This window comes from Symphalangus syndactylus, chromosome 7 (genome assembly GCF_028878055.3).
Source record: "Symphalangus syndactylus isolate Jambi chromosome 7, NHGRI_mSymSyn1-v2.1_pri, whole genome shotgun sequence".
NCBI classification, from domain to species: domain Eukaryota; kingdom Metazoa; phylum Chordata; class Mammalia; order Primates; family Hylobatidae; genus Symphalangus; species Symphalangus syndactylus.
In genome coordinates, this window is record NC_072429.2 from 67,643,216 (window position 1) to 67,658,778 (window position 15,563).

A 15,563-nucleotide genomic window follows, 5' to 3' on the forward strand; every position below is an offset into this window, starting at 1 on the left:
TACAAGGATATATGTGCAAGCCTGTCTGAGAGTAGATGACCAACATTCATGACACTAAGTTTTGGTGTAATTTGTTTCATTGCAATAACTAATACAATATCTTATGTAGAATTCAAATATCACATTTCCATGATTCCTTTTCCAAACAACTAAGTTGATTAGTCACAATCTCCTCTCTCTTTATATACCTATTTGTGTTTGTGTGTAAAGAAGAGATCTCACTATGTTTCCCAGGCTGATCTTGAACTTGGTTTAAATGCTCCTCCCACGCTGGCCTCCCAAACAAGTGCTAGGATTACAGGAGTGAGCCCCCTCACCCAGCCTCTGCTCATGTAGCACTTGATAAGTGTTTTTTTTTTTCCCTGTAGTGAAAGCAAATGAAGTAAGAAATAAAAAACCAAATATCAATTGATACTTAATTCTATAGCACATTCACAATGAGTTACAATTCCTTTAGCTATCGTTTTAGAGTTTTCAAGGCAAAATGGGGAAATGTACTGACTTTTATGAATCAAATCCTGGAAAAGTAGATTGACCTTTGGACCCTAGATCTTGAACCTGTAGTACAGACATTACCACTCTTGTCCTGTTCTTACTACGAGCTGGCTGAATGTTCCAAACATTTAATGAAAAAGTCGGACATAGCTCCAGATTCCTATCCTCCAACAAGTCCGTTGGGAAAAATGTATTGTTTATCCACCTGTCTCTCTAGGAAATAAGCAATGAAAGGGGCTAGAATCTTATGATCTTTGTATTTCAAGTAGTGAACACATGAATTGGTTTCTAACACTGGCTCAGTGAAGGTCTCTGGAATGTATGCACAGGTCTGTGGAAAATTCTCACACCCAGTAACTTTCTTCTCCCTCAACTACATTGCAAATGTGTCTGACTTTTAGCCTGAGAGACCACATGCTGCTCCTAGCTTATCGTGTTTTCATCTCTTTTCAAACCTTCCTTGTTTCTGAGTTGGGAAGTATGAAAACAACACACATACTCTGACATGCAAATAAGCCCCTCATCCTAGAAGGAAATTGAATGGTTCCCTTCACAAGTAGTTTCTGACACACATTGCAGAACCTCACAAATAAAGGCCAGATGTATGTTTTAATCTTGGAATAAAATTTATTTTATTCTGTGCATATAATTTAAATATTACTGTGTCTTTATATAAACTATATATGCACATATATATGTATATGGTGTCATAGAGAAATACTTTCATGCAAAACAATTATGTCTGCCATTAAGTAAGTTTAATATTTCCATAGTCCTGAATGTTTAAAATTGTGCTAAGAATGCTGATTTAAATCTCTGACCATGTTTGCTTACCATTTGTAGTATCCAAAGCTTTACTCTTTAACCTTATTCTTATTTTTACTTTCTTCTTTCATTTCTGCTTCTGCTTTTTTGTCCTCCTTTTTCTCATGCTCTGTTGATGCTTTTTGCTTCTCCTGTTTCCTCACTTACTCTTTCTCTTATTACTCTTTTTCCTTCTTTCTAGCTTATCCTGTATACAGAAAATATAGATGTGACACAAACATTTCAGAACCATTGGAGATGTATACACGTGCAGCAAAACTGTTTGATGTCTTCTGATGTTCTCTGAAGTTATGATAATAATGGCATACTTTTAGATCACAATTCATTGCAGGTCCCTAGGGCTCTCATTTTTATGAAAACATCTAAGACTTATGGGCTGGCAAAGAAGATCATCATGGGGAGTCTCCATTGCAACTGCAGGAAGGACTTGGGGATAGCAGATTACACACTGCCCCACACCAGAACACCAGAGGGTGCAGGAAGAGTGCTGCCAATAGAACATAGCATTGGGCTATTCTCCTCCAGCTCAGGCTCTTGAAGTCTTAATTGCAACACAGATGCTGAAACTTTGAAGATTTACTGTCTCTAGTTGTACAGGTGTCAAATTTGTAGAGAACATTTGGGACAACTTCACAATATTATAAATAATCTATTTTTGGACATTAAAAAGTTTATTTCTAATGATCATGATATGGTTCAGCTAATGTAATGTTAACAGTGAACAAACAATTCTTAACGTCAGGAGCATTTTAAAAGAATGCTGTGACAATGGGGTTTTCTAGATACACAATCAAGTCATCTGCAAACAGGGACAATTTGACTTCCTCTTTTCCTAATTGAATACCCTTTATTTCCTTCTCCTGCCTGATTGCTCTGGCCAGAACTTCCAGCACTATGTTGAATAGGAGCGGTGAGAGAGGGCATCCCTGTCTTGTGCCAGTTTTCAGAGGGAATGCTTCCAGTTTTTGCCCATTCAGTATGATATTGTCTGTGGGTTTGTCATAGATAGCTCTTATTATTTTGAGATACGTCCCATCAATACCTAATTTATTGAGAGTTTTTAGCATGAAGGGTTGTTGGATTTTGTCAAAGGCCTTTTCTGCATCTATTGAGATAATCATGTGGTTTTTGTCTTTGGTTCTGTTTATATGCTGGATTACATTTATTGATTTGCATATGTTGAACCAGCCTTGCATCCCAGGGATGAAGCCCACTCGATTATGGTGGATAAGCTTTTTCAGCAAAGTCTCAGGATACAAAATCAATGTACAACAATCACAAGCATTATTGTACACCAATCACAGACAAACAGAGAGCCAAATCATGAGTGAACTCCCATTCACAATTGCTTCAAAGAGAATAAAATACCTAGGAATCCAACTTACAAGGGATGTGAAGGACCTCTTCAAGGAGAACTACAAACCACTGCTCAATGAAATAAAAGAGGATACAAACAAATGGAAGAACATTCCATGCTCACGGGTTGGAAGAATCAATATCATGAAAATGGCCATACTGCCCAAGGTAATTTATAGATTCAATGCCATCCCCATCAAGCTACCAATGACTTTCCTCACAGAATTGAAAAAACCTACTTTAAAGTTCATATGGAACCAAAAAAGAGCCCGCATCACCAAGTCAATCCTAAGCCAAAAGAACAAAGCTGGAGGCATCACGCTACCTGACTTCAAACTATACTACAAGGCTACAGTAACCAAAACAGCTTGGTATTGGTACCACAACAGAGACATAGATCAATGGAACAGAACAGAGCCCTCAGAAATGATGCCGCATAGCTACAACTATCTGATCTTTGACAAACCTGACAAAAACAAGAAATGGGGAAAGGATTCCCTATTTAATAAATGGTGCTGGGAAAACTGGCTAGCCATATGTAGAAAGCTGCAACTGGATCCCTTCCTTACACCTTATACAAAAATTAATTCAAGATGGATTAAAGACTTAAATGTTAGACCTAAAACCATTACAATCCTACAAGAAAGCCTAGGCAATACCATTCAGGACATAGGCGTGGGCAAGGACTTCATGTCTAAAACACCAAAAGCAATGGCAACGAAAGCCAAAATTGACAAATGGGATCTAATTAAACTAAAGAGCTTCTGCACAGCGAAAGAAACTACCATCAGAGTGAACAGGCAACCTACAGAATGGGAGAAAATTTTTGCAACCTACTCATCTGACAAAGGGCTAATATCCAGAATCTACAATGAACTCAAACAGATTTACAAGAAAAAAACAAACAACCCCATCAAAAAGTGGGCAAAGGACATTAACAGACACTTCTCAAAAGAAGACATTTATGCAGCCAAAAAACACATGAAGAAATGCTCATCATCACTGGCCATCAGAGAAATGCAAATCAAAACCACAGTGAGATATCATCTCACACCAGTTAGAATGGCCATCATTAAAAAAGCAGGAAACAACAGGTGCTGGAGAGGATGTGGAGAAATAGAAACACTTTTACACTGTTGGTGGGACTGTAAACTAGTTCAACCATGTGGAAGTCAGTGTGGCGATTCCTCAGGGATCTATAACCAAAAATACCATTTGACCCAGCCATCCCATTACTGGGTATATACCCAAAGGACTATAAATCATGCTGCTATAAAGACACATGCACACGTATGTTTATTGTGGCACTATTCACAATAGCAAAGAGTTGGAACCAACCCAAATGTCCAACAATGATAGACTGGATTAAGAAAATGTGGCACATATACACCATGGAATACTATGCAGCCATAAAAAACGATGAGTTCATGTCCTTTGTAGGGACATGGATGAAACTGGAAAACATCATTCTCAGTAAACTATCGCAAGGACAAAAAACCAAACACCACATGTTCTCATTCATAGTTGGGCGTTGAACAATGAGAACTCATGGACACAGGAAGGGGAACATCACACTCCGGGGACTGTTGTGGGGTGGGGGGAGGGGGGAGGGACAGCATTAGGAGATATACCTAATGCTAAATGACGAGTTAATGGGTGCAGGAAATCAACATGGCACATGGATACATATGTAACAAACCTGCACATTGTGCACATGTATCCTAAAACCTAAAGCATAATAATAAAAAATAAAAAAATAAAAATAAAAAAATAAAAGAATTCTGTGTAAGAATTGAGAATTTTGAGTTTGATATATAAATTTTTTATGTGAAATCCTTTAGCAGTTTATGTAGGTTAAAGAAAATTTTGTTTAGTGTATTAAATACTTACTGCTTTGTATGCATAAATTCTATTTAGAGAAAATTTTTCATAGATATTTTTAATGTCTTCAACGTTTCAACAAATGAAATCAAAGAATTCCATGGAAAACTTTAAAATTCATCTACAGAGAGTACAGAAAAACACATTCTATATCCACAGTTATGTTTGTTATTTTACATTTAAAATGTGGTTGGTACTCTCTCAATTTTTGAGGCAAATATATGCATATTCTTTATTTTTTAATTTTTATGCATTGAATAATGGTATAAAATAGAAAAGACAGGACATAAACATTTAATTTGCTTCAGGACCTCATATTAAATTCAACAACTTTAGAATGCTAAATCTTTTGGAACAGAAGTGATATAGAAATATTTACAAGTATAAATTCTTGTGTTTGAAAATTATAAGATAGACCACGACTTACAATTTTAGAAGTCTTACTTCAACTCTTCCTCATCCTCCCCCATCACTGTTTTAAGATAATGTCAAAAGGAAAATATCTTCCATTCTAGTGAATAATGGGAGGAGACAGATGTTGGAGTGCGGGATTCTTTACAGAGTTTCTATATGTCTTGTAACAGCTTTTCCTCTACAATATCTTTTCAAGGATGTTTGTGTAGCAACCAGCCTTGGAAGACAGAGGTAGTGTAGTGTCTTCCTCCAGTGCAAAGAGAAGGCTTCCTCTGATGAGGATAATAAAGATAATCCTTCCCTTTGTGATAAAGATTGAACAGGTCTACTTGCATCCCCCTTATAAAATTGAGGGTTTCCTAAGCTCAGTGTTGCTCAACTGTGACACAACCTCACTGTGAATACAGCATCCATCTAGGTTCACCTCTGCATCATCCTCAGGGGACTTAGTAGACAAGGGAAATAGATGTGAACATGAAGCTCATTCTGCTTGCTGCGTCACGAGTAATAAAGTATTTTATCTCTGATCCTGGAGTCCTGTTTTAACTGTGGCAAGCTAACTTGTCAGCTTGTAGTAGGGCAAAATCTCAGCCCCTTCACAGTTCTTGACCCTAGACAACAGAAAAAACCCATAGTGTGACTGAAGAGAATGTGAATTTACCCAAATGATGGTGCTAAAACAGGCAGGTCTGTGAAGCCAGATCTTCAGCTGCCAGTTTATTTTAACCTCAGTGAGGGAGAGAAATGAAAACATATCTAACATGCTTCACAACCCATGCTAGAAATAAATTAGAATGTTTTTAAATTTTATGTATGATGTTACTCAAATCATGAAGACAAATCCAGAGGCAAGTCAGTTGGTGATAGCAATTGATGCTAAGTTAGTTTTCAAGGGTCTGATCTTTGCCAATGTGTTCTTACTTGCAAAACCTTGAAAATTTGGCTAAATAATCAGTACTAAATGATTCTTAAATGTGGCAGCATAGTCTTTAAATATGAGGATGTTAACAGGGACTGAAACAACACAACTTCCATGAACTGTCTAGATTAACAGATTTTGGGTTATAATATTGGCATTTATATCTAAGGCAAATTTATTCTGTCTTTGCTGAAAGGGGAATAAAAATATATACCTAGCCATCTTAGCATTCTTCCTTTTACAAAAATGTTTATACATTTCATAGCAAAACAATTTTGATAATGTATTTATTCACCTCCTGACCTTCTAGTTATTTAAAAAAACTTTTTTGAAAAAATGAATGAATTTTACATTATAAACCTGAATATTCTCTCTCAAAATATGGAATTATGTAAGCCAGACTGTACATTCTACTTGTGAAAATGATGAATAGAAAATGTATGATTGTATGTGGATAAGCATGATAGTAAATTGAGCCTCATTGTAACTGGATCCAGCAATGTAATCTAACATTAATTATAAATGTGTGCTTAGGAAAACATTCCAGCTCCTCAACCTAAGTATCCAGTAACTAATGAAAATATCTTACATTGCTAGCTCTTCATTATTGCTCAAGTACAAGAAAATAATGAAGAGGAAAGGGAATCTCATCACATTCAATCTTTTTCTTAATGCATTCATATTTCATAGCTTCTTTGAAGGTTTCATTTGTCTCCATGCTCTGCAAGGCAGCACATTCATAAGATTCTCCTGGATTTACATCTTATTCAGTATTTCATCCAAATAGGTTACTCTCCCTGTCTCTGAGAGATCCCCCTGGAAAGGCCCCGAGAGAGATCTTGCCTGTGTGATAAGAAATGGCCCCTCTGCGGCCGCTTGTGGCTCACTCAGTCCTTCTCCTTGATTGCCATTTAATCTCTCTTTTAAGAGACAGTGGAAAGTATAGAAGGAAGATAGAAAATTTCCATTAAGCAATCCTAGCAATGGCTAAACCGAGATGCTATGAAAATTAAATGAAGAATCCTGAGGAGAAGAATATATCTGGCTTCTGTGAAACTTCAGACTTTGAAAATACTCTACAGGACACTGAGGAATCCTGCCTTGTGTCAGCACAAGAACAATTTTGCTGTAATTATTTAGCTGTTTTATTTGATTTTCTACTTCCATAAAATTTAGATAGCTTACATTAATTCTTTCCCTTTTCATGTAAAAGGTCCATTGTCTGTCTGTTCAATATAGTCCTGGGGCAAATAGGGAATCCTGTTATCAATTCTAAAGCCATATTATCCAGGAAGAAGTCTTTGTAAAAGGATATAATACAATTTTATTTATTATATGGGATACCTGGAATAGTCAATTTCATAGTGACAGAAAATATAACAGTGGCTGCCAGGGATTGGAGAAGGGGAGAATGAGACTTATTGCTTAATGGAGGCAGAATTTTAGTTTGAGATGATGAAAACCTTCTGGATATGCATGGTAGTGATAATTGCACAAGGTGACTGTAGTTAATGTCACTTTCCTGTACATTTAAAGATGGTTAAAATGGTAAATTATATATTATATATATTTTACCACAATAAAATAAAGACGTTGAATTTCTTAAACAAATTCATTTTTCCCTAAGTTGGTCTCCTTCCGTAAAATGCTGCACAGTTATCATAAGCTTCTACATTTTCTAGCTCCCTTAACACTATAAGGCACTATTGTGTCTCTGAATAAACTTAGGAGAGAAAGAAAAACTATTTTTAATCATTTACAGTGTTTCATTTTGTAAGTCCCAGCCCAATTTATCTTTTCTTTCTAAAATGTATACTCATATCAGTGTATTTATAAAAACATTCTTGCTTCCTTTTTCTTATTATACCACACCAACAACCTTGGCTAGAATTTCAACTTTTTTAGCTGCGATCTTTTCACGGAAAAACAATGAAAAAAGCATAACATGGAGAATAGAGATGGAAAAGAAAGATACAGACTTGTAATTGCCTGACATTTTCAAGGAGACTACATCTAGCTACTAAGAGGTTGTGTGCAACTGTTATCTTTGTAAAAGTTCAGAATATGTGTGTCCTGCTTATCAACAAGCATAGTGGTCACCAGAAATTATCTAATTTGGACATCAAGGGAAACAAATGATCAAGGGCTATTTATTAACTTAAAGTTACACTTTAACCTACCTCTTTTTTTTTCTATTTGGCAATTGGCTTTGATGTTCAGATTGCCCTGCAATATTTTTTCTAATTTGCTCAGCTTTCACTACAATTAAATATGAGCATATTTATATGCTGCACACAAACGCATATGTCACCTATGTTTTTCAATGTTTGGACTTCAGGAAGTCCTATGAACCACATGAATTGCATGTTGAATTGCTGGATAAAATGCATTCGTCATTCTCCTTGAAAGTGTTCACAATTCTTATGAGTTTCTAAAGTACCCATGCCACTCAAGGTAACAAAATATGTTATTCAGCTTGGGAGAAAAAGAAGCCTGTGTTCTGAAGAATAGCTGTCGAATATGTCTAGTAATTTATTTAGAACATGGGAAATAGACAAGTGTTCATGTGTGGAAGATAGGAATTTTATGAGAACACGTCATTTCTTTGTGGTGATGGTAGTGTCATTTTTAGACCAAGAACTTCTGCAGGGAGAAAAGAGCTGTTATGGTCTCCTACCCAACACACTGAACATCTTTGCTAAATAGCTTTTGAGAAATAGATTTTTGTCTTTCCCTTTGTTTCCGTTGTCTGAAACAGCTCATCCATTAAGAGGGGCAGTTCTGAGAATAATGGAAGAGCGCTTAAAAGGCAGAGCAGCCTTGACATTGCTCCTAAGAAGCGCTTCCCACAGCTCAGGTAACAGCTGTCAGGGCAGAGCTGGTGATCCCCTGGAGCCCCAAGGTTCCACATGGAACTGGTGGCCTGATAGTAAGCTGCTGCCCTCTCTTCAGCATAAGCATAATGCTGCCAGAGAACACATTCCCATGAAAGGGAGAAAGAGAGAAATACAGAGAGCAGAGAGGGAGGGGAAAGGGAAGGGGAGACTAAAAGCAATCTACTACGGGATCTTCAGACTTCAGAGGATAAGAGTATACCATGTTTATGCTATTTGCTGATACGCAAGTTAGTATAGTGTAAATTACTCAGGGAAGGAGAAACTACTTCATCCATTTGAAAAGACTTTTAATTATCTTACAGGCAGCATGCCTCTGTGAAAGATACACTGTGTAGTAATTTAACTAACATTTAAATTCACTGAATTGAAAATGTTTATTGCTTTTCAGATATGTGTTTATTGTCTTTAGCGTTATGCTCAGTACCTTTATTGGATTGGCATAGCTGAATTCATTTAGCTTAAAGAGAAGCAGTCTATTTTTCCGATGCATGAGAATCCTTGCCTGGAAATGGCTAAATCATTATAAATTGTCCTGAGTTAAAATATTCTCACTTTCTACTTGGTCACAAGAAAGACAGTAATGTAATAATAATAATTTCAATAGTAAAAATAGCCGACACCTGTTGGAGTTTTCTAAGTGCCAGGCACTTATCTAAATTCTACTGTCCCCTTTTTACTGATACCAAAACTCAGTTTCAGAGAGGTAAGCTTAAATGATCTGGCCATGATCATGCAACTGGTAAATAAAGAGTTTTTACTCAAACCTAGGCAGTCAAATGTGAGAGCTCAGACTCTCAGCAGGTACAAATCTAAAGTGATCACATTTTCCTTCTTATAAGGCCCCTCCTATAAAGTCTCCCAAAGAACAACTTTTTTTTTCAATAATTTATGGTATTTTAATGGCAATATCAGATTATAAATTTTGACTAGCTCTACTTTTATTTTGAAGACTGCTAGTATGTTATTTGGGTAATATCTGACATGCCACATCTTAAATTGGAATTCTAGAATTAAGCTGATTTCCATCACACATATACAAAACAGTTGAAAAAATAATAATTTTTGGCAAGATAATAAATCAGCAATGGCTAAAGTCATGTGCAATGTGGACACACACTATGCTCTTTCTGTGCCTAAAAATTTGAGGATAGTTGAATAAGAATATTTGGGCAAGTAATAGACATGTTTGTTAATAAATTAATAAACATAAAAACTAACGTGGGTTAGTTTTTATACTAACTGTACTGTTAGTATAAAATACTGTATTATCATAACCCAAGCTACCATTGTGTCAAGAGAGACATAAAATATAAAAGGTAGGTCTCTGCCTTAAGATAATAAGTTATTGTATATATTTATTGATTTTTTTGGGATTTTATAAGAATTTAATTGGATATTTGCTATTGCATTTATTTCAAAACTATTCCAGAACACTTATTTTGTATTAGTCATGGTGTTTGGCACTGAAAACATAAAGGTAAATTTATTTCTGTGGCATAAATTAAATAGAAATTTTGATGGAGTATGATAAGTGCTCTAATAAAGACATAGGAGAGAGGGAATATGCAGGGACAGCAATTAGCCTAGCTAAACAACACGGCAGGCATGCATTTAAAAAATTATTCCTGTATCTAGTGATCTTTGAGATTTCAAGAGTGAGAAGTTGACATCTCAATGCAGGTAGACATGGTTCATCCGGGCACACATTAATGAACTAATGAATTAATGTACAAAGGCAAGGAAGTGAGAGATCTCATGATATTTTAGGATGAAGTAAATGGTTTAGCATCAAACCTCAAATATTTATTTAAAATATTGGTATTTTAACATCAAATATGCATATAGCATATTGCAAATTTCTGTGAAAAAGAAAAAGTAATAATTTTTTTCTTACAACAGTTTGCAGTCTGTAGTATATACTTAGGAATAAAAATTCTTCATCATAATAATACTAATAGAAATTTCATAAACATTTTTAGTCCTCTTACTGAATACCAGACACTGTACTTGACATTGGAGGAAAAGAGGGGAACTCCCTCAAGGAGGTTATAGTCAGTGTTAGAGATAAATATGTCAATAGGAACTCTTAATGTAAACCTATAAAGGCTAACTAAAGCAGCACACAGGATACCATGGAAACAAGAAGAATGGGCATCTATCCTAGGCTGGATGGTGTCAAGGAAGCAATTCAGAGAAGATGCCACTGAAGGACAAATAGAAACTAACTAGACTAGGTCAGAGAGAAAGGGTGGGAAGGCACTTCTAACCATGGTGGAGGGAAGAGGAAGGGAATCCCCACTCCCCCCAAAAAACAAACAAAACAGGAGGAGAAATTACAAAACTGGACAAATTGTCAAAAACACCTTTATGTTTTCAGGACTGCAGAACCTGACAAAAGATGAACAACTCAAAAACTTTTACTCATGAGAAACTGCTGAAATGTCAGTGAGATTAGTGTGAGCCTGTTGTGTGGAATCTGGAGCTGCCCCCACCACTTCCTCTCCCTGCTGCCTGCCAAGCCCACCTAACGTTACAACAAAAAGAACTAGAGAAGCAAGAAGAATCCAACCACAAAGCTTGTAAGAGACAAGAAATAATCAAAATAAGAGCTGTACTGAAGGAGATTGAGAAATGAAAAACCATTGAAAAGATCAACAAAACTAAGAGTTGTTTTTTTTGAAAAAAACAAAAAAGACTGCTAGCTAGACTAATAAAGAAGAAAAGAGAGAAGATTCAAATGAACACAATTAGAAATAGTGAAGGGGAAGTTCCCAACAACCCCACAAAAATACAAATAGCCATCAGAGACTAATATGAACACCTCTATGCACACAAACTAGAAAATCTAGAAAAGGTGGATAAATTCCTGGACACATACACCACCCTTATGACTGAACCAGGAGGAAACTGAATACTTGAACAGACCAATAATGAGCTCCAAAATTGAATCAGTAATAAATAACTTACCAATCAAAGAAAACCCAGGACTAGACCAATTCACAGCTAAATTCTACCAGATGGGCAAAGGAGCTGCTACCACTCCTACTAAAACCATTCCAAAAAATTGAGGAGGAGGGACTCCTCCCTACTCATTATATGGGGCCAGTATCATCTTGATACAAAAACCTGGCAAAGACACAACAAAAAAAATAATAAAACTTCAGGTCAATATCCTTGATGAACACAAATGCAAAAATCCTCAACAAAACACTAGCAAACCAAATGCAGCAGCACATCAAAAAGTTAATTCATTAGGATCAAGTATGTTTCATTCCTGAGATGCAAGGTTGGTTTGACATCCACAATTTAATTAATATGATTTATCACATGAATAGAAGTAAAAATAAAAACCACATGATCATCTTTGTAGTCGTAGAAAAGGCTTTCAATAAAATTCAACATCCCTTCATGTTAAAAACTCTCAATAAACTAGGTATTGAAAGAAGATTCCTCAACATAAAAGAGCCATCTATGAGAACCCCACAGTCAACATCATACTGAATGGGCAAAAACTTGAAGCATTCGCCTTGGAAACTGGCAGAAGATAAGGATGCCCTCTCTCACCACTCCTATTCAACATAGTATTGGAAGTCCTGGCCTGAGCAATCAGGTAAGAGAAAGAAATAAAGGGCATCCAAAAAGAAAAGAGGAAGTCAAATTATCCCTGTTTGCAGATGACATAATTCTATATCTAGAAAACCCCACTGTCTTGGCCCAAAAGCTCCCTGAACTGATAAACAACTGCAGTAATGATTCAGGATACAAAATCAACGTACAAAATTCACTAGCATTTCTATACATCAAGAGTCAAGCTGAAAGCCAAATCATAAATGCAATCTTATTTGCAACTGCCACAAAAAGAAAAAACTACCTAGGAATACAGCTAACCAGGGAGGTGAAAAATTTCTACAGTGAGAATTACAAAACACTGCTCAAGGAAATCAGAGAAATCACAAACAGATGGAAAATCATTCCATTCTCGTGAAGAGGAAGAATCAACGTTGTTAAAATGGCCATGCTACCCAAGGCAATTTACATTGAATGTATTCAGTGCTATTCTTATCAAAATACCAGTGACATTCTTCACAGAATTAGGAAAAGCTATTTTAAAATGCATATAAAACCAAAAAATGAGCCCAAATAGCCAAGGCAACCATAAGCAAAAATAACAAAGCTGGACGCATCACACTACCTGACTTCAAACTACTACAGCTCTACACTAACTAAAACAGCATGGTGCTAGTACAAAAACAGACACATCAACCAAAGCAATAGAATAGAGAGCCAAGCTGCATACTTATATCATCTGATCTTCACCAAGGCTGACAAAAACAAGCTGACAAAACTATTCCATAAATGGTGCTAGGAGAACTGGCTAGTCATGCAGAAAATTAAAACTGGAGCCCTTCCTTATACTATAAACAAAAATTAACTCAACATGAATTAAGGATTTAAATATAAAACCAAAACCTATAAAAACCCTGGAAGACAACCTAGGCAATGCCATTCTGGACATAGGAACTGGCAAAGATTTCTTGACGAAGATGCCAAAAGCAATTGCAACATCAGAAAAAATTGACAAATGGGATCTAATTAAATTAAAGCTTCTAAGGTCTAATATCCAGAATCTATAAGTAAACTAAACATATCAACAAGCAAAACACAAGCAACCCTGTTAAAGAATTAGAAAGGAACATGAAGAGACACTTCTTAAAGCAAGAGAAATGCGGCCAACAAGCATGTGAAAAAATGCTTCACGTCACTAATCATCAGAGGAATGCAAATCAAAACTACAGTGAGATGCCATTTCACACCAGTCAGAGTTTCTATTATGTAAAAGTCAAAATACCACAGATGCTGTTGAGACTGTAGAGAAATGGGAATGCTTATGCACTGTTGGTGGGAGTGTAAATGAGTTCAACCATTGTGGAAAGCATTGTGATGATTCCTCAAAAAGCTAAAAACAGAACTACCATATGACCCAAAAATCCCATTACTGGGTATATGCCCAAAGGAATGTAAATTATTCTATCATAAAGACACATGCATGCTTGTGTTCATTGCAGGACTATTCGCAATAGCAAAGACATAGAATCAACATAAATGTCCATCAACTGTAGACTGAATGTGAGTTTACCAATATAACAAACCTACAAATGTATCCTTGAACCTAAAATAAAAGATTTTTTCTAAATGTACCATTTAATGACAATAGCATTCACAATGTTGTACATCAATTACCATTATCAATCCCCAAAATGTTTTTAATACCCCAAATAGAAATTCTGTACCATTAAACAGTAACTTTGAACCCCTTCATCCCAGCCCCTGATAATTTCTAATCTACTTTGTCTCTATAATTACCATATTATAGATATTTCATATAGGTTAAATTATGCAATCTTTGTCCCCTTGTGTCTGACTTACTTCACTTAGAATGACTTTTTCAAGGTTTATCAATGTTATAGTGTGTGCTAGAACTTCCTTCTTTTTGTTTCTGAAAGATATTCCGTTGTATGTATGTATCTATTTTGTTTAACAATTGATCTAGTGATGGACATTTTACTTGTTGCCTCCTTTGATCCTTTGCACATAATGTTGCAGTGAACTGATATACAACTATCTGTTTGAATCCGTGTTTTCAACTATTTGGGTTATGTAACTACAAGTGGAACTGCTGAACCATAGAGTAATATATATATATAGTGTGTGTGTGTGGAACTTCTAACATGTTTTCCACACTAGCTTACATGGTTTACATTCTCAAAAACAATATCCAAGGGTTCTAATTTCTCCACACTTTCACCAACACTTGGTAATTTGTTTGCTAATTTTTACATTCATTCATTCATTCTTGTTTTTTATTATAGCCATTTGGGCTGATGTAAAATTATATCTCATAGTGATTCTGATTTCTTATTTATCTATTGACTAAAGATGTTAACATCTTTTTATGTATTTGTTGGTCACTCGTATATCTTTTTTAGAGAAATATCTATTCAAGTAATTTTTTTCACTTTTTAATTAGGCTATTTACTCTTTTTCTTGTTGTTTGTGAAATTTTTTATATATTGTGGATATTTATCCTTTATCAGATATATGATTTGTAAATATTTTTCCCATTAATTTTGTTGTCTTTTCGTGTTCTTCATATTTTTCTTTGACACACAAAGGTATTTAATTTTGATGAAGTCCAATTTATTTATTTTTCCTTTTGATGCTTGTGCTTCTGGTGCCACATATAAGAATCTATTGCCTAACCTAAGGTCATGAAGAGTTACAACTAAGTTTTCTTCTAAGATTTTCATAATTTTAGTTCTTATCATCAGGGAATTTACCCATTTTGAGTTAATTATTATGTATGCTTTGTTATGGAAGGTCCATCCTCATCCTTTTGTATGTGGAAATCCAGTTTTGTCAGCATGAGCTATTGAAGAGACCATTCTCTCTTATTTGAATGAACTTGACAACCTCATCAAAAATTAATTGGTCACACATTGGATTAGGCAAAGATTTTAAGACCAAGAACCCAAAAGCAAAGGCAATGAAAACAAAGATAAATTACTAGCACTTAATTAAACTAAAGAGCTTCTGCATGACAAAAGGATAAGTCAGCAGAGTAAACAGACAACCCACAGAGTGGGAGAAGACCTTCACAATCTATACATCTGACAAAGGATTAATATCCAGAATATACAATGAACTCAAACAAATCAACACAATAAAGAACAAACAATCCCATCAAAAAGTGGGCTAAGGACATGAATAGACAATTC